The following is a 27,078-nucleotide window of genomic DNA, read 5'->3' on the forward strand; positions in this document are numbered from 1 at the left end:
AAATGCTAGACCACGAACTAAAAAATATTGTGTGATGAATATATACACAGAGGAAATTTTTAAGAGTCTAACTTAATAACATGTAACTAGATAGTATGGTAAAGTCTCAACATTTTTTCTAAATTCCTGTAGGATGATCAAAGGTAGTTAGAATGGAGTTTTTCTGACTCGCATACTTAATCATGTAGAGTTCACAAACATTTTAGAACAAAGTATCATACTATGGACTTGGGGACTGGCCAAGGCTAGTCCATAGTATACAATTTATAGGGGTATTTTAAATCTTTCTATAAATGGGAAACGATCTTTTTAAATTTATTTTTATTATTTTTATTTTTTTAATGTTTATTTATTTTTGAGAGAGAGAGAAAGAGAGTGCGAGCAGGGGAGGGGCAGAAAGAGAGGGAGACACAGAATCTGAAGTAGGCTCCAGGATCTTAGCTGTCAGCACAGAGCCTAATGTGGGGCTCGAACCCACAGGCTGTGAGATCATGACCTGAACCAAAGTCAGACGTTTAACCAACCGAGCCACCCAGGTGCCCCAAAACTATCTTAAAAATTTTTTTTTAATGTTTATTCATTTTTGAGAGACAGAGGGAGACAGGGTGCGAGTGGGGGAGGAACAGAGAGAGAGGGAGACACAGAAACAAAAGCAGGCTCCAGGCTCTGAGCTGTTAGCACAGAGCCCGATGCGGGGCTCTACACACAAACCAGTAGATGATGACCTGAGCTGAAGTTGGACGCTCAACTGACTGAGCACCCAGGTGCCCCGAAAAAAAACTGTCTTCAGTGTTGTTTAAAACATTTCTTTCATTTTCCTTTATTCTCTTTCTTTTTAGTTATGGAATTCACAGCATTTGAGGATAAATGATTTTCACAGTTCTATCTTTTTGCTGTATTTATTTATTTTTGCTTTATATGTATTTTTAAGTTTATTTATTTTGAGACAGAGAGAGCAGGAGAGGGGCAGAGAGAGAGGGAAAGAGAGAGAATTCCAAGCAGGCTCCTCACTGTCAGCATGGAGCCAGTCATGGGGCTAGAACTCATGAACCACAAGATCATGACGTGAGCTGAAACCGAGAGTCTGACACTTAACTGACTAAGCCACCTAGGTGCTCCTCTGCTTTATATTTCTAATGATAAATTCCCTTTAATTTTCAGTGTCACTGTTCTCATCAACATTCTTGGCAAATTATTATAAAAATATGTGTATGTTCTATCATACTTCTTTCAAACTCATCTCTTATTCTCAATCTAACTTTGCAAGATTATTCTTTCAAAATCTTGTGCTTTATATATAAATCCTTTTTAAACATCTTCATGGCTGTTCATGTTCATTTGTTCATACACTGATCACATACCTACTTATACTAGACCCTTTTGCATGTAGATCACAGGATGTAGACTGGACCCAAGTCATTGTTCTGTCCTTTTATACTTTGTTCCTATCTAGTATATTCCATACTCAGTTTCCTTTCCTCTGTATATAATATTTCTACTTTATCCAACTGTCTTTTATTTATTACCTGGATATGCCATGATCATTGTATTGTTGTTGTTGGCTGTTTTTTTTTTTTTTCTTTTCCAGAATTGCTTAAGAGCTTTACCTTTATCAATTTGAAGTTCTTCTTATGTATTTATTAATTCATTCATTTAATTTTATACCATCTCTATGAGGGGTAAGCACTATTTTATTTCTATTTTACAGATAAGGACACTGTGACACAGAAAAATTAGGTAACTTGCTCAAAGATATACAGAAAATACAATATACCTGGGATAGAACTCTGACATTTTTTACTCAAGAGTCTGATTTCTTAACTAGTTTGTTACAAGATTTTCCTGTCCTTCTCTCCCATTCTCCCTTTTGTCTTTTCTTATTCTTTCTGGAATAATATGTTTCTGTTTGTGTAGTGTCCTGACTAGAGATGCAAAGTGAAATTTGCTTTAAGGACATTTTCTGTTCTGATCTATCATCTTCTGAGTTAGTACAGTTATGCCTGGGATCATGATCCTCTGTGCTGGCATTTGTAGAGTTGTTTGCTTCTCCATTTGATTCCACTTTCCATGCATCATCCCTCATTATGACCACAAGGGCCCATCAGGGTCTGCTGGCCATATGTTTCTTCTTTTTTCTTTTCTTTTTAATCCTTTTTCCAATAGAGGAAATTTGACAGCTCTTCTGTACCTTGCTGGCATTCTGGGAGTGCCAGTGTGGCTTTTCTACACCAATCTCTTTACATAGCTATTTCAATTCTATTTTCCTTTGACATGGAATTCTGGATAACTTTTTGGACCTGATACCTTCCAGGACAAGCAAGGGAGGAGAGCAATTATGTCCTCTATTCTAGATCCAGTTCTAAACCTCTCATTTCTCCATCTCTACCTTATAATTTCTTATCTCTTCCGTATTGACAGAATAGCACATATGATTTTTAATCCTCTGTCTTAAGCCTGAGTCACCATTTTTACTTCTTGTTTTTTTTTTTTTTATGTTTTAAGTCAAGAACTTGATGTCTTGATTTTGGATTCTGCTGTCCCTTGGGGCAGCAAATTTCTTCAAATAGCTGGGCCATTCACAGGACAAGAGGGAAGTGAGGATGAAAAGCAATTCTATTAAAAGGATTTGATATCATTCCCTCACATTAGCATCAAATTAGGGGTGAAAAATAATGTTTCTGAGAAAGGGCTGGGAAGGAGCCAGGATAGTGGACATTTTGTTTTAATGTGATAAGATAGACAATAGGAAGGCATTTAATATTTTTGACAGAAGCAATCTAACAGGAGGGCTATATGGAAGAATTTTGTTCTTTTAGCCTGGGATAGGATAAAAGGAAGGAGGGAAACTACAGAAGGCTGATTATTAAGTACTTTATTGCCTATAACCAAGTTGTTCCTCCAGTGAATATCATATTTACTAATTTATATTAATGCCTTTTCCCCACAAAAAAATGTTGTCTACTTTCCCACTAAAAGTGAAATGATTTTTGATGATAATTCCATTTTTACTATATTACACGCTCCTTAAATGTGTACTCACTTAATAGAACTACCTACCAATAATTGAGCATTTTAATATGTGATATGTGTTATCATGTCATAACGTTTACCTTGTTTTGTAAAAAGCAAATGAGTACTTAAGTGTACCTGCTTTCATTTCTAAGTGGCTGTCTCTTTTATTCACGGTTTGTTTCCTCTGGTGAGGTTCTCAGCAGACAGTTCTTATCTTGGTGTTTTTATAGTTTCTTAATTATTCACTGTCATTTTTAAATGAATGCTCCAGGAATACTTGAGTATTTACATACTCTTTGTCACCTTGCTTAACTTTGCATGTCTCATAGAAGGGTCTTGATAATTATTGTAATAGAACTTGAGAGAAGTTATGTCAGCTTGCACATACCATTAGTGCATTAATGTGTCAAAATAGCAGTGAATGACACAGCTCTAGGCAGTCTTAAAAGCTACTAATGGCAGACCAACTCTAAGAAATTGATTTGTAAGCAATACTGAAGCTATAAAACTTTCTCCTTGATATATAGTTTCAGAAAGCCTTGTTCTATTTTTCATTCTATTTTTAGTAAATGAGTAATAGCTATTTGAATAAGAGAGCAATCTGTAAAGATTACATAGTTGATGTTCTTTTTGTTGAAGTAGCAATACAAAAGTTCAAATGGGAAAACTAACAAGGTATCAGCATGTTAAAATTAATTCAGCTGTTAACATTTAAACTGTAGTTTAATCATGGGTTGGCTCTTAGAAGTTATTGTTTTGTGGGTAATAGAAATGGCTGTGGTAATGTGGTTTGTTAAACTAATAGATTTTTGACACCTAGAAGAGTTGAAGAGAAATTTGAAAAGTGAAATAAACTTCATAAATAGAATTTTATGAGAAATAATGGAATAAATATAAACATAGTTATGCATTGGTTTTAAAAACTGGAAAAAAAAATAAAACTAAGAGCACACAGAGTTCCAAGGCTAAGTGTCCTGGTACATTTTATGTTGAGTTTTAGGTTAAAAAATACTTGTATTGTTCTCCTTTCAGCAGTCAGAGATCCTAATAACACTCTCTTGTTTTTTGGACCAAGTCTGTCTCTCTCTTAGGGAGCTCCAGTAGAACAGGGGCCATCCCCTCATGCTTATCAGTGTGGCTTCCAGGACTAAGCCCAATGTGTAGCACAAATTCAGAGCCTGATTAATACCATTAGAGAAAAGACTGTGTCTTCTCACGAGGGCCAAATCATATAATTTTCATACGAGGAAGTGTTTTTAGAAGTGACGTAAGAATGGCACAAAGTTTAATCCAAGTAAGATGGATATCTATCTCAGATTTCCTAAAACTTGCTGCATATAGCCAGCTGTCGAAAGAAAAAATAAAGTAGTATGTACACTGTATTGGAACTGACATCCAAATCTGCACATAGAACAAATGAGTTTGATTAGAGTATTTGAAAGCTTCCATTTAACCCTAAACTCTGTGACTGTGACTCAGGTCCAAGTTCATTGTTAAATCACAAAGAAGCGACTGCAAATAGATTGCTATTTTGTATGAATGCAGAAATGCTTTTTTTTCCAGAGGAGAATGAACTCCGCTCAGAAATAGGCAGCTTCATAGCTCAAGAATTTTATTCCATTGTGAATGACAAGGAAGAGGGAGTATCCTAGGGAGACCCTAAAGAGCTATGAAATTTCCCACGGTGTACCTGGGGACAGTGTTGGGGAAAAAGATGAATTGCTTCAGGTATATTTTATTTATTCCCTTCAGTCTTCAGTACATCTTCATGTGTTCATTGTTTTCATCAAGTAGTTGAAAATATACTGACTTCTTGAAGTGATTTCTTTAATCAGGCTGAAAATACCATATTACGATATCAGAACAAAATATGAGACATACTCAATGTAAGTTTTTTTTTACTACTTAATTTTATTTACTTATTTTTTTTTAATTTACATCCAAATTTGTTAGCATATAGTGCAACAGTGATTTCAGGAGTAGATTCCTTAATGCCCCTTACCCATTTAGCCCATCCCCCCTCCCACAACCCCTCCAGTAACCCTCTGTTTGTTCTCCATATTTAAGACTCTCTTATGTTTTGTCCCCCTCCCTGTCTTTAAATTATTTTTGCTTTGCTTCCCTTATGTTCATCTGTTTTGTATCTTAAAGTCCTCACATGAGTTAAGTCATATGATATTTGTCTTTCTCTGACTCACTAACTTCACTTAGCATAATACCCTCCAGCTCCATCCATGTAGTTGCAACTCAATGTAAGTTTTAAAGTTAGATTTCAACAAAAACTATATACATATATATATGTATGTATTTATATATATACACATATATATATCCCTTATGTATACATAAATACATACATATATACATATATACATACATATACATACATATATGTGTAATATTTCATGTATATAAAGTATTATATTTATATGTAAAGTTTGCCTCTGTAAAGGAAAGAAAAGTACTTCCTGACATATAACTATAGGCTAAATTCATAGAGAATTTTATACTCAGTATTACAGTACATTTTTTAGAAGTATATGAAAAAAATAATATGGCATAGGTCCAAAATTTCTTAATACATTAAAATTACTTTAAAATTCCTTACTCCAACTTTACAGTATTTTAACTTTACAAATTGTGCATTCTCTCCTAACTTCCTGTTTCAAATTGCTCCCTCAACTTATAATTTACTACTCTAGAGACAGTGGTTGACTTTTTATGGGGTGATTATTTTCCAGTTGTTCCTTCTTTCAATTCCCTTTTCTGCTTTTCCCCTCTAAGCACCCACAAACACATGTACGTGTCTTTTCTCATTTACTTGATATGTGGTCTTTACAATGAGACTGTCTTTCTATGAAAATGAAACTTTATATCTTGTTAAAAATTCCAGAATGCGGTGTCCCAAATGGGTATACATTTCTGAATATGGGATCCTAAATCTGAAAAACCAGAAGGAAAAATGACTTGCTTGTAATATCCATAACTACTTATAATAATACAATCTTATAGATTTACTAAGGCCATGATTTATGGTCACACACATTCCAATAAGTAAGGTTTTCATCTCTGAAAGTGTTCCACACCACAACAAAACAGATTTGTGGTTCACTTAATTATAACTGTATATATTCATAACACTTATTAGTTATGCCTCACATTCACCTTAGGGAGATCATGTTCCAGATACATTTTTGATTTTGTCCAAAGGCCTGATAATTTTGCAGAGTTAGATTTCACTAATACTTCAGTCTTAAAGACCCATACATGTTTCAGAAAATCATCCTCAAGTTTCTATTTATAACATTTATGAACTTTCAGATAAGATATTCCAGTTAGTGACCACTTTTCCCAGCCTTGCTTCATCACCAGTTTCCCGATGAAAGAGAACACATTGATTAAAATGAACATAGGTAACTATATATATCATTATACTTATATACATATTATATTATATTATATTATATTATATTATATTATATTATATTTGTAATGTCTCTTAATGTGACCTTACAAGGTAATGAAACATTCAGGAGAGGGGAGTTACCCTTAAAGAAATTCACACTTGATTGTATGTGTAATTTTTGGTAGTTATAAAGAATATAAAGTACAAACTAATTAAGGGTTTACAGTTTTTTGAACCAACTGGCACAATGAACTGGAACTTTAACTTTTACTTAAGTATATCCAAATAGCATTTTCAAGTCTATAAAAGCCTGTACTCTTGAAGATGAAAAAATTATAAGGAGAAATATGAATGATTCAGAGTTGTATTTACTCTTAGTTTAAGTCATACTAAATGATATGCTGTATGAAAAATATTTTTATTGCGAATAAAATGCAACTCACTTTTTTATCCTTTATAAGAAAATAGAAGTCTCAGAAAGAACTTCAACTCCTTCCTTTGTAGACTCTTGAGCATTGACTTTCTTAGTGGAAAGAAAACCCCTCCTTGGATTGGAAGACAATTTTCACCTTATTCCTCTTGGCACAATCCCCCAGGGCTCTCAAACTTTCATCAGTCTCTTCCCTGCCCTGTTCCTTCAGACTACTCTCTCATTCAGTTATCTGCCTTCTCTATTCCTTTAACCTCTCCAGCTGCTGACACTTCCTTCAGGATACTTCAGCATATTCATGATTCCAGGATATTTGGAACAAAGACAAAACCTCTGTCCATGACACATTAACCATTCTCAATTGTTCTTTCTTCATGACCAGCCTCTAGAGAAGGGTCCAGAGTCCAGATATATTATTGTCTTTATCTGTCTACCTTCTATGAATGCCTCCACCTACTGTAGTCTGTCTTCTACCACTCAGTGGCAACTATTTTTGTCAAGAGCAGCAGTGACCTCTTGAAAGCAAAATCCAAAGAACATGTTTTTAAGCATTGTCAATTATGTTTTTTGGTCATTTTGTTTTCACAGCAGTGGTCAATTGTGACCACTTCCTCAGTGTTGGGACTCTTCCTACTTTGACTTAGCTTTGCTGGTAGGAGGGAAGGGAGACTCTGGAGACAAATTGACCAAAGTAAAGTCATTTTGGTTTTTAAGCTGAACTTTAACCTAAATGTCAGTAGGTCATAAAAAGAGTAATGAGATCTGACTCATGGAAGACCACAAGACCACACTCCCCCTAGCAGTGAAAGTAATAAAGACTGGACTTTCTTAAAATTGCTCCCTGTGGGTAATTCCACAACCCTAAGACAATGGAAAAACTAACTTCCCAATATAAATGATAAATCCAAAGTTAAAGAGTAAGCCCTCCCTATATGGTTAGCTAGTTTTTAAAAACTTATAAAACCTTTCGTTAGAGGAAAAGAGGGACCCATTTCCCATGTGGGAGGAAAGGTCACTACTTTGTCTATGAAGTATCTCCTTTATTACTTCTATACTTAATAAATCTTTGTCCCTTTCTCCAAATATCTTACTCTTGAATTTCTCACACAAAACCAAGAGCTCTCTTGTTGGGGGCCTGAGGCCCTTCTCAGGGGCACTAAAGCATGTGTTTGATTTCATGAAACCTGTCAGAAATATCTAGATTTACTATTTTTGTTTTGCTGTTTAATATCTGGATTATTGGAAATATTACCTAATCTCTTTAAACTCACAGGATTTTGTTTCCTTGTGTGCTTGTTTTTGTTTTTTGCTTTTTGTTTTTTTTTTTTTGTTGTTATGTTTTGTTTTGTTTTGTTTTTGCTTTGAAGTGGAGATGGTAATCATATTTACCTCACAGGGCTATAGAACCAAATTTTTGAAAAAAAAATTATTAAAGGGCCTATTAAGATGTCTGTTATTTATGAGCCCTCAATAAGTTATAGCATTATTAATATTTAAACCTTGAGGACACTCTTCCTTCTTCCTGCCTTACTCTTCCTTCTCCATATCCATTCCTCTATCTGTCCCTTCTTTTTTCCTTCCCCTTCCCTTCTTTTCCTTTTTCTTTTTTCTTCCCTTTCCTCCTCCCTCCCCTCTCCCCCATCTTCCCTCTTCTTACCTTCCTTCTCTCTTCTTCTCAGGCTTTTTCTTTAGAGCTCTCCTCCAGTCATTATAGTGGCTGCTGCTACTGATAACCCCCAACACATTTATCCAGTCTACATCTTCCCCAAGTGCTTCAAAACTGCATATTGCATTTCATGCTACAGATTTCCAACTGGGGATTTCCTAAGCACCTCAAAGACAGCATGTTCCAATTCCAACCAGAGTCTATCCAAGTTAGTGTCCTAGAGTCTATCTAAGTTAATGTATTAGCATTTTATAAGCCATGCTAGAACCACACAACACTTTACCTTTATTTAGTCCCCTCTTAACTTTTGAACTATTGTTATCAGACATTTTTCTTTCTATGATGTATGTCCACAAGACACAGTAATACTGTTCTTTTAAACAGTCAATATTTTTTTCTCTGTATCATCAACATAGTCATCATTTCTACTGTTCTTCATTTCTTCCTTTAGTTTTATCTTTTCTTCTAGGGTCATTTTCCTTTCATCCTGACAAACTTCCTGTGTTTTATATATACATGTACATGTATATATATGTGTATATGTATGTATGCATGTATGTATATTGCAACCGATTATCTCAGCAGCTACTTCTTTTATTTTTTATTTGTCTGAAAATATTTTATTGCACCCTTACCTTTAAAGAATATTTTCACTGGATTAAAATATAGTTTGGAATTTTTTTTAATCTTTAGGGGCTCAGCATAGTTTCTACTGACTTCCACATTTCTATTGATAAGTCTGCTATCAGTTTTACTGTTACTGCTTTTACAATTTATTTTAGTCTTCAGATTTCAATAGCTAGTGGCTAGTTATGTTCTTCATTTTATTTATCCTATTTACAGTTAGCTAATATTGTTGAATATGTGTGTTGATATCTTTGATCAGTTTTGGAAAATCTTTGGTCATTATCTGTTCAAATATTACTTTTGCCACAATCTCCTTGTCATCTCTATTGGAGAGTCTAGTGACAGGTATGTTAAACCTTCACTGTGTTCCTTATGTCTCTTGCACTTTATTTTGTTCTTTCCATGCTTTTTTGCCTTCCGTGTTTTGGTTTACAGATTTTTTATTGACCTCTTTTATAGTTTACGAATTGTGTCTTCTTCTCTGTCCAGTTTACTATTAACCTCATTTAGTGGGCTTGAAGTTTCAGACCTTGTGCTTGGTCAATTTTTAAATACCAACTTGATGTTTGCTTTGTGGATTCTAATTCCTTATAGAAAATTTTCATCTTTCCATCAAATTTTCAACCTTTTCCTTAATGGTTGATAACATATTGGTATTTTAATGGTTTTCTTGGATAATTCCAATATCTGGATCATTTATTCATATGTTTTTTATTGCTTACCTTTTGTCCTAATTGGTAGTCTCATTTTCCTGCCTTCTTGCATGACAAGTAATTTTTTATTGTATGTCAGACCTTGTGTATAAAATATTTTTAAAATCTTTAGCTCTACAGTTAATTTGCCAACAGGGAGGATTTATCCATGAGAGGCTAGTCACTTCAATCCAACCCAGGACAGAATAGGATCATGTTTGGGTTGCAATTTTAGTTAAGATTCAGTTCACCGTTGGTTCAGCCCATTTCCCTGGACATGACCCTTATGAACTTTTGATTGAAAGCATGGTAGATTTTTGTCTCCTTAGCCTTGAAAGACGGAGGGAGTTTTAGCTTTCATGCTTTGCCCCAGAAAGTTTCAAAATATGTCAGATGTGTATGTGATGCATTCCACAGTTCCCAGTATTTGCCTCACAACTATAGCAAGATGGAAAGATTTCACTCTTCCCTTCAGGTCCAGTGCCATCCTTGTCCATTTACCCAAATAAATTTGATGTGGAAAACTAACCACTTGTCTGTCATAGACTCTGGGTCTGGAGTTCTCTTGTCCAGCAAGATAGTGGACACAGGATTGAAATGCAAGAGAGGCTAATGTCCGGGAGGAGACAAGAGCCCTGAGTAAGGGTCCTTGCTCCATTTTTATTAGGATCAGAAGGCTTACAAGCCTGATGGACATGAACAAAGAGACAATGAATCCATGAACATTAACTCATGAATGTGATGGAAAGGGGGTTTCAAAGATATGCGGTGTTAGGGATTTGGGTCAATACAAAACAAAGTCCGAGTGCTAGGCAGCTGGTTTTTTACTGCAAGCATGAGGCACCAAGTCTGTTTATCTTAGCTAGCCTACAGGACAAGACAGACAGAGCATGCTATCTCAGGGCCAACAAGGCATCTTTCTTTAGCTAATTAGCTCCTCTCTGGGCAACTTCACCCTGCTGTGGTCCATAGCCCTGTTTACCTGTTTACCTATTTTGGTCCTTCCTTCCTGTGAAAGCAGCTTTCTGCTATTGTACTAAGTTGTTTTTTTTTTGGGGGGGGGGGGGTTCTGCCCTGAATACCTAATCTTTTTACCTCATTTTTGATGCTTTCATTCTAAGACTTTTCTATTCCTATATTTTTGTGCTATACTGGGGCCTTTGTCCTGTTTACCTAATCTGTTTTACCTAATCTTAGATGCATACATGCTGTGGCTTTCTATTTCTTTATGCCTTGTTAACCCACCAGTGCAAGCTCAGGGAATTCCTAAGCTTATTCCCCACACTTGCCTGTAGTTTGTCTAGTTTCCAACAATCACACTGGCTCTTTATGCTCACCAAATATTCTTCTGGGGTCTCCTTATTCCAGTGAAGTCACTTTCTGTGATCCTGCTCTGATCCTCAGACCACACCCAAAATCAAATGCCCCTAGAGAAGAAAAGATGGTGATTATCTGTTGAGGAAAGGTTCATCCCTTTGGTATTTTTAGCTTTTATACTCTTAATAGCTTCCTCAGTACTCTGATATTTAAAAAAGTATGTAACTTTTTAAAGTTATCCACTTTACTGGCTTTACTAGTTGTTGCAGTGGGACAACTGACCCGATTGCACTGACCTGCAACTTACTAGATTCTGTTTAGATCTGAACATTGATCAAAAGCCTGTTCTTTCCTAGGGTTCTCATAATAGAGTAATACTCTTTCCTTATCTTGGTCATAATACTTTTCTCGTTTGATAATAATGACTCTTTGTGTGTATATATGGATGTGTGTGTACAGAGGGCAGGAGATAATTGGTTGTGTTTGCTCGTTGTGTTTATCTGTCTCTGCCTCTGCATTGTAGAGTTTCTAGACTCCCTGCCCCCGGCATTATGTCTATGATGTGTGGAAGGTGAACAATACATGTAGAATGAATCAATGATTGGCAGATACCTACATGCTAGGACACAGATTATTAGAAGTTAAACTCATGTTTCACACTTTACTCCTTTCAGTCTTTGTGGTTCCAATACTGAAAGAGACAATGAAATATTGTTGTTGCCTGAAATATTTTAAATAGCTTATGGTAAAGGATTCTAGTATCAATAGTTTCTCTATACGCATGTATAATTTAGTGCTACAGATGCAATTTTGACCCTGACAAGTTTCTCAGCTTACTCTGGTAACTACAATACTTCTACTTTGTGTTCTTTATAGGGCTTAGCAGAGTGCTTTGTTCTTAGTAGATACTTAATGTTCTTTGTAAAGCTATTGCTAAGGTTTCAACTTTCTTAAATTTTCAGTCAGATAGCATTTATACCTGGGCTACACTATGTTGTTATTTATAATTCTAAAGCACAAACTACCATTTTCCCTCTTCAAAGTAAATGCCTTCTTTCATCTGTGTAATATGTAGCAAAAGTAGGGAAAACAATGGTAGCATTTTATATTTTATTTGGCCTTATATTACATAATGTTAAAAGTACAGATTTATCTTGATTTAAAATCAAATAGTATGAGAACTTCCTAGTGTTAACACTTAAATAAGGCTTTGTTTTTAGTGTTTTGTTTTTTCATATTGTATGACACAAATCCTCATTAAGTTATTCTTTATCACACTTTTCTTTCTCATTTGGAAACTCTCTATGATTCCCTTAACAACATGCTAATGAAACTTCACTGTTACAGTTTATTTTAAGGAAGGACACTATTACAATTTCTTCTCAGATTTTTTGGAAACTAATTAAAATTTAGTGCATCAATTCTAATTTTTATGGATTGGATGTCTAAAGCTCATAAAGAGGAATAAAGTTTCTTCTTAAAACATAAATGGAAACTTCTGTATTATGTAAATTTGCATCTGAAGCTTCTTAAAATTTTCTCATGAATTGGAATTAATTGGTGGATTTCTTTTAGCTTCATATCCTTCATGTAGTCAAATTATACTTACTGAACTTTTTTCTACTAAAACCCTTTGTTAATTTAAATAACAAAACTCCTCACTGGTTATTTAAGAAAAGACAGCTAATCAGAAGGGGTTGTGAGTAATAATACGATATTGCAAATATATCAGAAGGACTTTCTGTAAATCTTCTTACTTTCTTGTAAACCCAATATTATCTGAAGTAAATAATTTATTAATAGGCTATAAAATATGATATTAATTTTTAAAATATTTAGAATATAAATACTTGATAAATGAAAAATAGAAGTTAATAAAATGGGAAACTGAACTATTTAGAATAACACTATAATACTGAGTTAATCTTTTATTGATATGTTGTATTTTTATTATTCAATTTAAAGTGTTATCTAATAAGCATTGTGATTTTTTTGACCCATGAATTACTTAAAAATATTCTGCCTATTTTATAGTTTCTATTTTTCTGCTAAAATTCTCCATCTTGTCATTTTTTTATTGAACATATGCAGCATCTTTATTTCAAAGTTTCTGTCTGATAACCTCCATGTCCTGATCAGCTGCAAGTCTGTCTTTATTGTATCTTTTTTTCTATTGATCCCACTTCTTGACCTACCTAGTAACTTTTGATTAATGCCAGATTTGCACATAAAAGTTTGTAGAGTCTCTGGATAAAAATGTCCTTTCTCCAGAGAAAACTCACTCTATCTTAATTCAGTCAGTAAAGTAGGGCAGATTACCTCAACCAGATCAGTGACTAAGCTGTCTTGAGGTGAGTTTGCAATCTTTGTAAATATAAGGCTATATTTGGTCCACACTCACTCTTACATTTCCACAGAATTTAATTGAGAACAAGTCTTTTCTAAGTCTCCTTCTCTTGCTGATCCTGAAATCTTGCTCGCCCTTAGAATTTGAAACAGCTAAAACCCTTCTCTGGGTTACAGCGCCTTTCTGTTTAGCTCAGAATTCACTTTTCTCAACAGCTTTCAAATTTATTAATTGCCACAGAACAAAACTGTCTGTCAAACATTGGGCTAAACTTCTGTGCCTCTGTTCTTTCAGGAATTTTGGCTCTTCAAGCACTGGCTACCTTTCTAGCCCCACCTTCTATTTTTTCTTCAGCTCTTTGATACTGCTGAAAGCTGTCTGGCTCCTGGCCTCTTAGCAGCTCTCTGCTGCCTGGCTTCTAAGCCTCTTTGCACTAAGAATGAGCAAATGCTTTGAAAGGAAAAAGAAGTGAGGAGAAAGTTGGTGTCACTTCATTTGACTTCTTTGTCTTAGTATATTGTGTCATCAAGACTTTGGTGCCTCAGCAGCTCTTTATTAAATTATCTGCCTTTCTTGGTTGTTTTCTGTGGAAGTTTTGATGAGCTATATGCCATTCCATCCTGGCAGAAAACAGAAATATGTGTAGTTAGTTTAAAAGAAATACCATATTTGATATGTTTTAGGAACATGCTTTCTTTGCTTAATATTTTTAGGATTCTTTTTATGACTAAATCTGGATAGATATACTGGTAGATAAATAACTTCCTTATTCTGGTTTATTTATAGAATAGTATAATTATAGTGTAGTGAATTTAGTCATTAGCCTATTGTTAGATGTATAGGTTAGATGTATAGATGTGTGTGTGTGTGTGTGTGTGTGTGTGTGTGTGTACAATTATAAATGATGCTTTGTGAACCATGAATATTGTGTTTATAAGATAACTAGAAATGGCATTACTGGGTTAGATATGCACATTTGCAGTTTTTGTTAGATACAACCAAATTATTTTCTGTAAATGGTTTAGTATTTTACAAGTTTTGCCACATCCAATCACTATGAGGTATCAATCTATTGAGGATTTCAAAATATGAGAAAAATATGGTACCTTTTAAAAATTTTTTGTTTAGTATTTCCATAATTACTAGTGAAGTTGAGTATCTATTTGCATGTCTGTTAGTCATTTGTATTTCTTTTTTCAAGAATGCTTTTTATAAAACCACATTAGTAAAAGAAAGGATAAGAATCATATGATCCTCTCAATAGATTCAGAAAAAGTGTTTGACAAAATACAGCATCCTTTCTTGATAAAAACCCATAACAAAGTAGGGATAGAGGGAACATACATCAACATTATAAAGACTGTATATGAAAGACCCACAGCTAATATTACCCTCAATGGGGAAAAACAGATCTTTCCCTGTACAATCGGGAGCAAGACAAGGATGTCCACTCTCACCAATGTTGTTCAACATGGCACTGGAAGTCCTAACCTCAGCAATCAGACAACAAAAAGAAATAAAAGGCAACCAAATCGGAAAGGAAAAAGTCAAACGTTCACTATTTACAGGTGACATGATACTCTATGTAGAAGACCTGAAAGAATCCACCAAAAAATTCCTAGGACTGATACACGAATTCAATAAAGTCACAGGATACAAAATCAACATACAGAAATCTGTTGCATTTCTATATACTAATAATGAAGAGGCAGAAAGAGAAATCAAGGAATCAATCCCATTTATAATTGCACCAAAAAACCTAAGATACCCAGGAATAAACCTAACCAAAGAGCTAAAAGATCTGTTCTCTAAAAACTATAGAATACTGATGAAAGAAATTGAAGATGACACAAAGAAATGGAAAGACATCCCATGCTCACAGATTGGAAGAACAAATATTGTTAAAATGTCTATTCTACCTAAAGCAACCTACACATTTAATGCTATCCCTACCAAAATATCACCAGCATTTTAAATAGAGCTAGAAGAAACAATTCTAAAAATTGTACAAAACCACAAAGGACCCCAAATAGCCAAAGAAATCTTGAAAAAGAAAAGAAAAGCAGAGGGATCACAATTCTGGACTTTAAGTTATAGTGATAAGACAGAATGGTACTGGCACAAAAACAGACACATAGATCAATGGAACAGAATAGAAAATCTAGAAATGGACCCAAAGCTATATACATGGTAAACTAAGGAAGAATATCCAATGGAAAAAATATATAGTCTCTTCAACAAATGGTATTGGGAAAACTGGATAGCAACATGCAAAAGAATGAAACTGGGCCACTTTCTTATACCATCCACAAAAATCGGTGAAAGACCTAAATGTGAGACAGGAAACCATCAAAATCCTGGAGGAGAACACAGGCACCAACCTCTTTGACATCAGCTGTAGCAACTTCTTACTGGATACATCTCTGGAGTCACAGGAAACAAAAGCAAAAATGAACTCTTGGGGCTTCTTTAGGATACAAAGTTTCTACACAGGAAGGAAACAATCAACAAAACTAAAAGGCAGCCTTCACAATGAGAGAAGATATCTGCAAATGACATATCTGACAAAGAGTTAGTTTCTAAAATCTATAAAGAATCCCCAAACCAAATAACCCAGTTAAAAAGTGGGTGGAAGACATGAACAGACATTTTTCAAAGAAGATTTACAGATGGCTAACAGATACATGAAAAGATGATCAACATCACTCATCATCAAGGAAATGCAAATCTAAACTACAATGATATACCACCTCACACCTGTCAGAATAGCTGAAATTAACAACTCAGGAAACAACAGATGTTGGTGAGGGTGCAGAAAAAGGGGAACCCTCTTACACTATTGTTGGCAATGCAAGCTGGTGCAGCCCCTCTGGAAAATAGAATGGAGGTTCCTCAAAAAGTTAAAAATAAAACTACCCTACAACCCAGCAATTGCACTGGTAGGTATTTATCCAAAGGATACAAACAATGATTTGAAGGGGCACATGCATTCTGATGTTTATAGCATCATCATCAACAATAGACAAATTGTGGAAAGAGACCAGATGTCCATTCACAGATGAATAGGTAAAGAAGTGGTGATATATACATATACATATACATATACATGTATATGTATATATATATATATTTATGGCTGAGTACTTTTCTTTTGTGTATATATATGTGTATGTATATATATGTATATATGTATATGTATGTATATATATGTATGTATATATGTATGTGTATATGTGTATATATATATACACAAAAGAAAAGTACTCAGCCATAAAAAAAAGAATGAACTCTTGCTATTTGCAAGGACATGGATGGAGCTAGAGACTATTATGCCAAGCAAAATAAGTCAGTCAAAGAAAGACAAATATCATATGAGTTCATTCATATGCGGAATTTGAGAAACAAAACAAATGAACATGCAGAGGAAAGAAAGAGGCAACCGTAAAGCAAACTCTTAACTATAGACAACAAACTGAAGGTTGCTGCAGGGGAGGGGGGGTGTGGGATAAATAGGTGATTGGAATTAAGGAGGGCACTTGTGATGAGCACCAGGTGTTATATGTAAGTGATGAATCACTGAATTCTACTCCTGAAATTAATATAACACTTTATATTGACTAACTGGAATTTCAATAAAAAATAAAACAAGCAAAAAAATGCCCTTTATATACTTTTCCCAATTTTCCAATGTGTAATTTTTTTCCAGTTGACTCAAAGCCATTATGTGTATATTTTTGATATTACCTATTTTCTTGTTATGCATTTACAAATATTTTATTCTTGTCTGTTCTTAAAGTTTTCTTCTGGTGTTTCATAGTGTCTCATGATCACATCACTCATTTTGGTTGTTAATTCATAAACTTCTTTCAATACAGTTAAACATATGGCCTACATGATTGCTCCATTTTATTTACAAATTATCTGGATTTTTATGTGTATTTCCTAACGTATTGTTAACTTTAATGAATTTTCAGAGGTTGTCTATAAATAATGTATTTTTTCCCTGTTTGTTAAAGATAAAGCTTATTTTTTTCTATCTCCATCCCTACTTTTCAATCTTCTCCTCCCTCTCTTTTCTAGATAATCATCTCCCTTCTCCTCTCCCCAGTCCCAAGGCCCTGCTGTGAGTGTATATGTATGTTAACAATATAAGGAAGCCATCGATTATATTAATTTATTGTGATAGTCCATTCGATTTAGTCAAAATTTCCTTTCACTATCTCTTAATGTACAAAGACTATATGCTAATTAACTTTCTTAACTGATACCATCAATTTCTTTCCAAATGTATTTTAATTTCTGCCCAGTTTGGGGAGATAATGTGATCTCCAATTAATGAAAGCAGACTCTTACATTTCTTCCTGCATTTCTAACTTTTTTTTTTCCTGCTGCATATATTTTGAAACACTATTGTTAGGCCACTCTACTTTAGTATATTTTATTTTTGTTGATTTCATATTTTATAAAAATGAAGTATAATTTTTAATTTAATGCCTCCTGCCTTGAAATCTGTCCATTAATTTTGTCATTTCTACTTTTTTATCTTACCTCCTTATTTTTATTTTTTGCACTTTATTTTTTTTAATTTTTCTTTTACTGTTTATTTATTTTTGAGAGACTGTTTATTTATTTTGAGAGCATGAGTGGGGGAGGGACAGAGAGAGACACACACACAGAATCCGAAGCAGGCTCCAGGTTCTGAGCTGTCACTACACAGCCCATCGTGGGGCTTGAACTCACAAACCATGAGATCATGACCTGAGCCAAAGTCGGACACCTAACCAACTGAGCTACTCAGTGTCCCCACTCCCAAGAGGTTTTAAAATGTGGCATTAGTAAATTTACCATTACCCACAAGCTATTTTATTTCAGAAATTTTATTTTCTAGTATGCCCATCCCATGGCAGATAAAATTCATGGACAGGGTCATGTTAACCAAGCTCAGCAGAAAGATATAAAATTCAAATATCAATTTACAATAAGACCTATAATTACTTAAAGTACTACATAAAGGAAGCTACATGGGAAACCTAATTATAACTAAGATGCCAGTATAAATTTATAATAAGAAATACAGGTATCTAGGAGACCAGGTACTTAAGTCTCATAGTAAGCACATTTTCTTCCTAGGTGCCATGTGAGAAACTACATTACAAAAATTGAAAGATGGTTTGGGGAGCATATAATCAGAAAAGGCAAGTCAGTTATGTGATTTGAAGTTTGATAGCCTCAAATTAAGATGTTTCTTGAAGACCATGAGAGTGTCTTATTCATTTTTGTAATCTGATTGTGTGGAACATACTAGAGATTAAAGAAAATCTGTTGAATGAATGAGCACTCTATACAGAAGAACATATATATTTCAGTTGCTAAGAAATATTTTATTTGCTTTGTTGAACATATGGCCTTAAGAGTGTATTATTGCTAACAGTGATAGTAAGGGGAAAACATCTATAAAAATAGTAGCTAATCAACTTTCTATAAAAAGCTTCTTCAAAATGAACATAAATATCTAAGGTAGGACTGCCCATTGCATGACTTTAGGGGCCCCATTTGGTTAAAATACAGCATGCCCCCTGGAGTTGCACAATACAGTAGAACTGAACCGTATTCAGGTTATTTTTACATTTAGAAAAGAGAAATAAGAAAGGTAAGGTGGATTATTAAAAACATGCACCATTCTTACAGACTAGTTGCTGAAATTGCATATTCATAACAGATAACTCATTATTAGAATAGTATCAGTGCACAGTTTCAATGCACAGTTATTGAAATAATGCCATCGAGAACCCAGGATCTTTTCATTTTTTAGCATGTAACTGGTAAAACCTGGTTTTCTCAACCTACACCCCTTTGTACCTGAAACTCTCTTCTTCATTTTTTTTTTGTTGCTGTTGTTGTTGTAATTGTCCTTTCTTTTTAACTACTATCATTTCAATAACCATTATCCGCAGAACTTATCTCTTCCACTATTTTCAACTTCTATTTTCATTTTCTCAATTAGATAAATTAAGTGTCTTGAAGATTACATATTTGCTGATGCTGTTCATTGTAGGGGTGATATATCGTGAGCAAAAAGCACCTGAGATTAATCATTTTAAAAGCAGGAAAAATGCTGCTTGAGGGGAGGTGAGTCATTTAAAATACTCCCAAGGATATTGCAAAGTGTGACAAACCAAAAGTAAAAAGAAGAAGAAAGTTTTAGGCCCTTTTCATGTCTTTGGGTCCATCCTGAGTAAATGCTTTGAAATCTGGTTGGATTGGTACTTTAGTATAGTCTTACTTGATTAGCTATTGTAGGCTGAAGATCCAACTCAGATTACTTAAATGAAGAAATACCTCTGTAATATATTACCATCTGTGACTGACCTTTTGTGCTTGGGCTTCAGACTTGTTTTTAGCTCTGTTAAAAAAGGGCAAGCGTAATTCCTATGAACATTGGACTTGCCTTGTTTTAACATGGTGACAATAATTTCCTTTCAGAATTGTGAAAAGCAAAACACATTATATTACAGTTGCCATTGGATAGTCCATGGGACATAATAGGTTTTTCTTTTGGCATTTGACTACAGCTAGTCCCCAATTTAAGATGGCTGGGCTTAGGATTTTTGGACTTCATAGTAGTGTGAAAATGATGTGCATTCAGTAAAAACCATACTTCTTACTTTGATTTTGGACATTTCCTAAGCTAGTAATATGTGGTAGGATGCTTCATGATGCCAAACAGTGGCAGCAGCCACAGCTCCCAGCCAGCCACGCAATCCTGAGGGTAAATAACTGATATACTTACAACCATTTTTTACCATACAACCATTATGTGTTTCATTTTCAGTGCAGTAGTCACTAAATTACATGAGATAGTCAACACTTTATTATAAAACAGGCTTTGTGTTACGTGACTTTGCCAAACTATAGGTTAATGTAAGTGATCTGAGCACATTTTAGCAGGCGAGCCTAAGCCATAATGTTTGGTAGGTTAAATGTATTAAATGCATTTTTGACTTACAATATTTTCAGCTTATGATGGTTTGTAGGGACATAATGATCCCATCATAAATTGGGGGATATCTGTATTAGTAAAGCAAAAGGATTTTTCTCTAGCTAAAAATTCAAACACATTTTTTCCTTTTTTCTTTCTTTTTTTTTGTTTTGCTTTCTGTTCATTTTAACAGTCCCCTAAGATATTTCATATAAGCCCTTTCATTTCTAATCTGCTGCATTGTATATGATGTTGGCTGTTTTCCTATTTTTCAAATGGCAGTATAGGTTGATAAAAATAACACTCAAACTTTAAGTTCCTAGAGAGTAAAAAGTTTAACAAAGAAACTATTTTTTCTACTGGATATAATAATTGGTTATATGGAACATAGCTTAGAACTTAAAACCTATAGGAGATTTTGTTTGCTAAACATTATTGTCATGGGTGCTTTTAAAATTTTTTTCGTTATTTTTTAATGATGTTCGTTTTTCCCCAAATTCTTTCCCCTCCCCAAATTCTATAAACTTGCCAAGGTCTAAAAATGCTGAAGTATGAGAAAGAATGATACCTGGCCATTTGCAGCAACATGGATGGAACTGGAAGGTATTATGCTAAGTGAAACAAGTCAGTCAGAAAAAGACAGATACCGTATGTGTTCACTCATATGTGGATCTTGAAAAACGTAACAGAAGACCATGGGGGAAGGGAAGGAGAAAAATTAGTTACAGAGAGGGAGGGAGGCAAACCATAAGAGACTCAAATACACTGAACAAACTGAGGGTTGATGGGGGTGAGGGAGAGCAGAAAGTGGGTGATAGGCATTGAGGAGGGCACTTGTTGGGATGAGTATTGGGTGTTGTATGGAAGCCAGTTTGACAATAAATTATATTTAAAAAATGCCAAAGTATGGTTTTGGTATAAAAATCAGAATCCACTGAATATAAGCTGTAGATAGGTTTTAGTTATATTTATTAAAGAGTCTTGAAGAAGTTAATATTCTTTTCCTATATAATCCAAATTCTAGGATACATTTAAGAAAGTAACCAGAAAGTAAGGGAAAAGTGCACAGAAACATCCCTCATATAATTTTTGTGTAATTGTGAATATTTTGAAAATATGTAAATATTCAATAAATTCAAGATAATTACATATCATGGATTAGTTTATTAAAATGTTGTTTATTGAATACCTAAACGTGGGAGATACTTATATTACAGTGTACGGTATGGAAAATAGAATTATAAGTTGCATTTTAATTTTCAAAAACATGCATACCAAAATCTTATAAAAATACACAAGGATATTATATATTCAATAATTATGATTAGGTAGGCAGTACACTTTGAAATATCCTTTCTTTTTTCTTGCTGTTCTTTCTTTTTTAATTTTTTTTTTTAACGTTTATTTATTTTTGAGACAGAGAGAGACAGAGCATGAACAGGGGAGGGTCAGAGAGAGGGAGACACAGAATCCGAAACAGGCTCCAGGCTCCGAGCTGTCAGCACAGAGCCCGACCGGGGCTCGAACTGACAGACCACGAGATTGTGACCTGAGCGGAAGTCAGCCGCTCAACCGACTGAGCCACCCAGGCGCCCCTTTTCTTGCTGTTCTAAAATGTTTTCAAATGAATATTTTTTGAAAGTAAGCATTACTGAAAAATATGGAGTCTCCTCATTGCAAACAAATCTAAATTATAAGATAAATATATTATCTATAACTCCTGCTGTAGCATCTATTTCTGTGGCATAAATACTTCCACCATGGCTGATTATAAACAAGTCATTGGTGGAAATTCTGAAAATTTAACAGTTGTTCTTTGAGCTAGTGTGAGCCATTCTAACATTTCAGAGACCTGATTACTCATCCTGAAAACTACGTACTGTATGTAGTAGTACTTCTTTCCTAGTAGAAGGCATTGAGCTCCTGAGCTCGGCCAGGAGGAGGGGGGAGGTGGGGCATGTGGTTGCCGCAGGCAGCCACTGTGCCGCCTGGTCTTCTTCGGGGCCACCCACCCACTGGCTCCACAGCAAATCTCTGAGTAAGGAAGAAAACTTGAAACTGCTTGGGAAATGCAACAATCCAAATGGCCAAAGGCACAATTATAAAGACTAATACTGTTACAGGAGTGGTTATGAATTTGACCTACCTCAAAAAGAATATGGAGGAAGCAATTATGAAACCCCATGATCATAAGAATCTGGATCTGGATGTGCCATACTTTGCAGATGTTACAAGCACAACAGAAAACGTAGCTGTATATATCTGGGAAAACCTCCAGAAATTTCTTCCTCTGGGAGTTCTTTATAAAGTAAAAGTATATGAAACTGACATTACTAGTGTAGTCAATAAAGGAGAATAGCTTTCAGGGGTTAATACTATAAAAAGATTCATTTTTCCCCACATTTGAAAAAGGTCTTTATCCCCTTGGACTATTAAGGAGTCATCACGTAATTGTCATCCACATTGTGTTCTGGCGTGACTGATATATTGAAATCATTGTGTGTTAAGACCTGTTGTGAATTCAAATCTATTTTAAAATTAAACTTGTAAAACTTTCTGAGTATCATTCAGAGAGTCTTTTATCTATAAATTAAAAATCACATCATTTTCAGTAAAAAAATATATATACAAATAAAACAATAGAATAGACTATTTAGAATCCTTTTATAATTGAATTATCCCCTCGGTAACGAAATAGTATATAAGAACATCTCCTTATAAATAATTATTTCAGCTATAAATGAATATTCAATGATAGAATGAACTATCACAACTTTTCTGTCTTCAGTGAATTCTTGGATCTAGACTTTAAGCATCAATGGCAGGGGAGAGGGGGCCGTTCACACTTGGGAGTAAAATAGACATGGTCCCTACTATCGATTGTATAGTGGGGAGAAAATAGCCATTAAAGAAATGTTTTTAATTGTGTTTCAATTTAATCTGCATGTAGTGACCCCCTGCTCTATAAGTTAAAGTTACACATTTTACCATTCCTTACACTTATTCTGTTGCTAGATCTAGTTTACTTTTTCAGGGTTTATATTATAGACTTTCCTGCAACCCTAATTTTTCTAGATGGTTTTCCTAGTTCCCTAAAAGAATTCAATATTTACCATCATCCCTTTACTAACCACGTTCATATCATTAAAAAACTGTTTTTGAATTCTCAGTTTTTGAGTCATCTTTTGGTTATCTGGATTTGAATACTGAATAGTTAATTTTTTAACCATCCTTGAACTCATGGGCACTCAACATGTGTTGTCTCATTTATGTGAATGTTTGACATTTGCCTTTAGATCCAAAGGTAACTTTCTGATCTTCACTCGTACATTTTTTTTTTCTCATCAGAAATTTGAAGACACTGTTCCTCTGTATTCTGGCATTTAATGTTAATTGATGAAATTTGAGGCGAGCTTATTTTTTTCTTCTTGAAGAAATTGACTTGCATTTTCTGCCTCTATCTAAGTAATTCTTTATCATGGACACAGAACAGTTTAACCAGAATCTGTGTCATTTGTTAATCTTCTGTTAAAGTTCTTTCTGATCTATAGTGTAATATCTTTAGATTATTTTCTTCCTTCATGTCAGAGACTGTGATTGTATTATATTTCTTAAGTTTTTTTATTCCATTTGCCAGATTTCTGATAAATAATTTTCACATATTTGATCATGTCAGTGTGCCCACTTACCATCATCTCGCAATGTGAATCTTTAATATCTGTTTCTATTTTCTCTTAATTTCTTATAATTGCCTCCATTATTCTCTTTTTATCACTTATTTGACTTTTTATCATGTTTATTCTGATTCTTGCTATTTCTAATCTGTACATTCCATTTGAATATTTTGCCTCTCAATTATTGTCCTTAGCTGTGAAATCTTATGTTTCAACTCATTTTGTTTTCTTTCCTATTATCTGTGTGATCCATTTCAGCTCCTAATTTCTCTAAATTCTTCTATCTCTCCGAATATTCTTGAGAATAGGTGTTGAGTCCTTGGATTCTGTTTCATGTAAATTCTTTGTGTTATTTTGCATATGATGTTTCATTCTTTGTTTGTTTTATCTTTTGCTTCTCTCCACTTCAAACCTTTTCTTTCTTTTCTTTTTTCCCTATTATAATATGTTTAAATAGTTTACGTATGCAAATTATTTTCCGTTTTTAAAAAATCTTAAAATGGACAGCTTTGTTCAGATCTTAAATTTGCTCTGATTTATGTGACTGAATCGTCCTTGACTCATTTTTGACTTTCAAAAGACTATTTTCTCTGTTACTACATATAAAGGCTAAATACTATGATCTGCACACTTTCTCCACTTGCACATTTGGAAGTGCTTGTGACAGTTTCCTGGACTGTTTCCTGGACCACCTAAGGCCTCCTCCTTCAGTGTGTGCTAGATCAGGATTCCTCTCACTCAAAGACATCTCTTTAACAGTTTCCCCCACCCCCCTCATCATCAACATTAGTTTTTCTTCTAGATAATCCCAGCTGCAGACAGACAGGCTTATATATCACATTAAAAAAAACTGTTTCCTTAATCCCTTGTCTCCTCTGATCACTGCTAAATGTCTTGGTCTCCATTTACTGCAAACTTTCTCATAGTTTCTATACCCATTTTCCCCAACTCTTCTCTTATTCTTCCTTGAGCCCAGCTGGTTTTCAGTCTCCACATTTGCACAGGAATGGCCAACAGTAACTTCAATGTGGCTAAATCCAATGGTGAATTCTCAGTCCTCATCTTACCTATTAGCAGCATTATTTATTTTGGAGAGAGAGAGAGAGAGAGGGAGAGGGCAAGCAGGGGAGGGGCAGAGAGAGAGGGAGACACAGAATTCAAAACAGATTCCAGGCTCTGAGCTGTCAGCGCACAGCCTGATGGGGGGCCCAAACCCACGATCCATGAGATCGTGACCTGAGCCAAAGTTGGACACTTAACAAACTGAGCCACCCAGGCATCCCAAGCAGCATTTAACTTAGCAACTGACACCGTTCCTTGAAACTTCTGTGCATAACATCTGGGACACCATCCTGCTTCATTGACCATATATGTTTAATTTCCTTTTTTGGTTCCTTCTGATTTCCCTTATTGGAATTCTCTTAGGCTCTGATTTTCAATTTCCTGTACTTCCTGTTTTCTTTATCTCAAAACCTTGACGTCAGCTTTATATACTATCTTTATGTTGGCAAAGTCACATGTTTTACCTCCAGTAAGGATCTTTTTTTTTTTTTTTTTTTTTTTTTTTTTTTTTTTTTTTTTGGTGGGGGGAAGAGGACTACTTTTTATTACTTTTATGTACAGAAAATTCAACAGCGTACACTTACCCCAGTTTGGTGGTCAGTTCTTTGGCCTTTGCCTTTTCCAACTTGGCAATGCAAGCCACCCGCTTTGGACCCAGAACGTTGCCTCTGCAATGACGGTGGATCTCATCATATCTATCATTGTCATTAGTCCTGATGGTTTCGACCAGCTTAACCAGAGCTCCTTTGTCTTCTGAGTTAACCTGTGTGAAGGTGACAGTGGTGAAGGTCTTCTGTGGACTAGATGCCCCAACCTGGCCTTCCTCTTGGTAATGCACAAGGGAACTCTCATCTGATGACACAGGGCAGGCGGGAAGACAACCAGCTTAATGGGATCCACATCAGGTGCAGTCACTACCAGCTAAGCCTTCTTGTTTTCCACCAAGGTGGTGACAGTATTAACCTCAGCTTGAAGGACAGGAGGCCTCTTAGTGGAGACAGTCCCTTTGCCAGCAGCTTTCTTCTCAGCCTGGACTAACAACCTCTGCTTCTTCTCTTGCTTTGTCTCTAGTCTATATTTGTGGGTCAGCCTAAGCAGTTGAGTAGCTGTTTGGCAGTCCAAGGACTGGGTAAACTGGTTAATTGCAGGAGGTACTGTTAGATGGTTAGCCTAAATAGCCCTTTGCTGCTGCTGACCAATATAGCAGGGCTATTTGACAAAGAGGGTGAGGTTCCTTTTGGGCTGGGTGTCCTATCTGATGCCAAGATTCTTCGGTCTTTTCTCACTGAGCGCCAATCATCAAATCTCCATTTGGGTGTCTAAGTGGGCATTTCAAAATTTACATATCCACAGCCAAACTTCTGGCTTGACTCCTCTCTTTCGCATCCTTATCTAATCAGTCAGAAAATTCTATTGGCTCTAGTTTCCAAATATATCCAAATTTTAACCTCTTTTTTAAATCTACTGCTAGCACTAGCATCCTCTTTTCTCTGAATTAGTCATATAATTCCCTAATGGGTCTCCTGGCTTCTACGCTTGTTCTTCCTAGTGTCTATTCTCAGGACCATGGTCAGAATGTGCCAATTAAATTATATGTTAGATTAAGTCTCTCCTCTGTTCAAAGCACTCAGTGGCTTCACTTCTCATTCCATATAGAAACCAAAATACATACAATGGTATAAGACCCTATGCCATGTACCTGCCTCCGCTTCCACTCCAATTACCCTTTTATCTCACCTTCTAATCTCCACTTAGCTCACTCCATGTAAATACCACTTCGAGCTGGCTGTTTCTTACACTTGCCTTTGCACCTGCTGTCTGTACTGCCTGGAATCTCACCTTTGCCTGTACATGGTTCATCCCCTT

At 35.0% G+C, this 27,078-nt stretch overlaps 1 protein-coding gene and 1 pseudogene across 4 annotated transcripts in view; one reads left to right on the forward strand and one right to left on the reverse strand.

The window, feature by feature from the left end:
- STPG2 (sperm tail PG-rich repeat containing 2) overlaps positions 1 to 27,078 on the forward strand; it is a 618,205-nt gene that overhangs the window by 473,389 nt on the left and 117,738 nt on the right. The window lies entirely within an intron of this gene.
- Positions 25,793 to 27,065, reverse strand: LOC122217215 (annotated as a pseudogene).

The sequence above is a fragment of the Panthera leo genome, chromosome B1 (genome assembly GCF_018350215.1).
Source record: "Panthera leo isolate Ple1 chromosome B1, P.leo_Ple1_pat1.1, whole genome shotgun sequence".
In the NCBI taxonomy this organism is placed as follows: Eukaryota; Metazoa; Chordata; class Mammalia; order Carnivora; family Felidae; genus Panthera; species Panthera leo.